Source organism: Melospiza melodia, chromosome 16, assembly GCF_035770615.1.
Source record: "Melospiza melodia melodia isolate bMelMel2 chromosome 16, bMelMel2.pri, whole genome shotgun sequence".
NCBI classification, from domain to species: domain Eukaryota; kingdom Metazoa; phylum Chordata; class Aves; order Passeriformes; family Passerellidae; genus Melospiza; species Melospiza melodia.
The window spans coordinates 10025578-10029282 of record NC_086209.1 but is presented as its reverse complement, the minus strand read 5'-3'; positions in this window follow the sequence as shown (position 1 = coordinate 10029282).

Here is a 3705-nt window from a genome sequence, read left to right as displayed (position 1 = left end):
CTAAACAAAACAGTGCCAGTTAAACTCTGGTGCAAATTAAAATATTTAGGCATAAGATGCATTTTTAAAACCCTTGAGACCATTATGCTTTATCTTCTGTTTCTGTACAAGTCCCTCACCACTGAGACAGAGGAGTGAGACAGACAACCTGGATTTCAAATATTCCCTATACTTGGATCTTGGAAAAAAACAGGCCCTTTAAAATCACATCTTGATTGTAACTGAGACCCAGCAAGTCTTCTTAATAAAATAGAATTAAAAATGGAGCTATCTTAAGCCTGGTTTCTAGGTGATGACTCTGTAATGAAAGAACAATAGGAGCAATCAAATTTTACAAGGCTTATCATGTAATTTCTCAGGTCTTTGCAGAATGCCATCTCTAAGGTTAAACATACCTGGTTTAACTGTTTCCATCCTCCAAACACATCTACATCCACCCATCAAATGCAACCAAACCTGACATATCAGTAAAAAACACAGATTTTACTTCCTTAACAAAGAAAACCACCAAAAACCCCAAAAAAACTTGCTACCTCACTGTAAAAAAAAGTCAAACCAAAATAAAACCACCCAATCACAACCCACCCCAGCCACTTCTTCCTTTACCATCAACCAGGAGACAACAGAAATGGGGGTGATGGAAATTATTAGGGGGTCAGTACATGACTGGACACACAATGGGAAGGACAAAGTTGTAGAAGTCACAGAGGAACACAAAATTCTTCCAAAGATGAGAGAAAGAGTTGTAAGACACTCATTTGTAGGAAAAAGGATGTTATGCTGCTGATGAACTAGTTTGTATGTACAAATGTGCCCACTTTGTGTTGTACAAACTTTAATCTTCAGATTACTTTTGTATTTTAATGCATTTTTCAAGACCTTGAATTTCTGCCATGCAGAGTCTGTAGGGCTCCCTTTAATGCTGATTTTTTCAGTGAAAATTTTGCCAGACAAAAATTCATAAAGCTGTTGGTAATTTTGAAATCAATTCAGTTCAGCCATCTTCCCGTCCTCAAAGCTGTGCAATAGTTAAGATTGTAACTTTTTTGTGGGATTAAAGCTGAAAGTACAGTTGATGATCTTCAACCAGAATAAAGCATTACCTATATAACACCGGTGAAAAGTTTTAAACTGCCAAGAATAGCTCAGAGATCCTTTCTCAATTTCCATGCAGCTCCATTTTGCCAAAGTAAGGAATTTAGAAGCAAAGGCAATGAACTTTTCACTCTGATCTCCCATCAGATGTGAAATTACTGCTCCTGTTCCAGTTAGGGAAGCATCATAAGGTAGCTTTATAGACCAAGGTGTGTAAGGACTCTCTCACACAATATGAGCACCATCACTCATGAGGAGTCCCAGAATGCCACGTGAATCAATGTGTTTCTATTCATTCTGTAACAGTTCATGCTGCAGATCGAACTCTGTTACTGCCGTGGGCAAAACCCTACAGAAATAACAGGGACTGCAAGCAGGGGCTCACAGGGGAGCATTTGGAGGTTAAGGTTCCTCAAGATAAATCACAAGGCTCAGGTGAAATTCTGCCTGCCATATATAGTAGAATCTCCAAAAAAAACCAAAAATCTGATTTTTCATATTACCCTCAAATTCTTGACAATTTCTCAGCAGAACTATTTAAGGTGCTCTGCTGGTAACTTCCAGTACCACTGAGTGCTAACAATGTCATAAAGCATCTGTTTTATTGTTCAGTGCTAAAAAACAAGTACTGAAGGCATTGATAGGATTAGCTGGTGATATTGCAACTGTCTTTGAAGAGGTACTTCTTGCTATCAACTTCAATCTCCAATTTTATAGACATATTTCTCTAGGTAGATTTGGGAGCTTACCACCGACTAATGGAACAAGTTTACCCCCTGTTTCAGTTTAAAGTTACTGAATTGCAAGTATGAGTTAATATTGAACTCAGTTTGGATGAAAAGAGCCTTGACTGGTTTCCAGCTGGTGGAAACACCTTGCAGTGTTTCACTCAGGTTGCCATAAGATTTCTGAGAGGGGTTTATATTCTACCTTTTTCTTTTTTTTTTCCTAATTCCTGTAGAAGCCTAGAAACCCATATGTTTAGTCGCTCCCAAACCCACAGTTTTAAGATATTAATGTCCTCCTAAAACATGCAGGAAACTTCACAACGTGCTACAGAAGAATAGATAATTTATTTTACACACTACACCTTCATTGCAGTAGCACTTAGAAAATGCAGATTCTCTTTCCATCCATTTAAAACATCACGAACTTGATGCTTCATTCCTGGTGTGTGAGCACACGGCCAAAAATACATTTCACATTCCATTCCCTCCACTTCTAACAAAATCCAATAACATTTTGGCTATTGTATCCTAACTTAAACTGATGTAAAGATACTGGTGGCTTTCACAATACCCTACAACAGAACACAACAGATGCTGTCCTGTGCAGCACCACAGCTCCAAATGCTGTTTTGTGTTGCCTTTCTAAGGGGTAATAGCTTTGGAACCTGCATATCCCGTTTTCTCTTGGCTATTTCAGATCAGCACTCATTTGCATAGAGACAAGACATGCTGCTTTGCTTGTCTGGTTTGGGCTCTCAGCTTGGGACACTGCTTAGTGGTCACACAGGCTGCCCACAGCATTTTAGGGTCTCCCACAGCCCCGCCACTCTCAATGTCCTGCTCCGGATCAATTACACCTGTCAATAACCATTTTTAGACTGTTTCATTTCTGCATATAATACACCATCCAGTCTCCTTAACACATCATTTAAACCCATTCTGAACTGACAAATTCAAGAATTGTCTCATTTTCTTTGATCCTCTTTATAGAAGCAGATACACTCAGCAGATACCAGAAAGGTAATTTTACAGACTTTCCACAATCTCAGCAAATGTTTTGTCTGCTGATTTAATACCAGCTGTTAAGCTATCCAGCACGTTATAGGCTTTAGCCCTCATTACACTCTGCAAAAGTGTCACCTTTTTCTCATTACTCATATCATTTGTTATAATACACTGTTCCTATTGCCTGACACAGGCCAGTTGTCTGGAGCAGCATGAAGCATCCCTGCTTTCCCCCTGCCTGTGAGCTCCTCTCTATTCCTGCAGCATTTCCCATGCTCAAGGTGCAAACCCCAGGCTGTCTGCAACCCTTGCTCCTGCTGCATGCTGGAATCAGGCCACCACAAGCATCCACAAAGCCTTATCTCTCCATGTTACATGGAAATTGGAAATTACACAATCTATTTCCCAAACTTGTTTGTTGCAATTTCTGGAGGAAAAAAAAAAAAAAAAAAAAAAAAAACAAAAAAAAACCCACCAAGCAAAAACCAGAATTATTAGACACACAGATGTTCTGTAATTGCCTAGTGTCTTCCAGTAAGAAATTTAAACTGTTAGAGATTTATAAGTTATTTAAAGGGGTATTAAAAAGAATAGCTTAACTGGGTTTGAAAGAATCACTACTCCCTTATGAATCAAATTCAGTTTTATTCAGTGTCTGTAATTACTCTGGAAAATTTAGGCCTATATTGAACAGTACTGTATTTGAGAGACCAAGCACCAGAAAAGTTATATTTGAAAAAAGATGACTTGAAAAGTGGGTACTAAAATCTCAAATTGGTGCAAACTGACAGCAATGGGTAGTGCCTACCACAAAGGATAAGACTTTTCTCAACTGCACTAGGAATATGACAAGGGAACTTATTACTCAGTCCTTTAT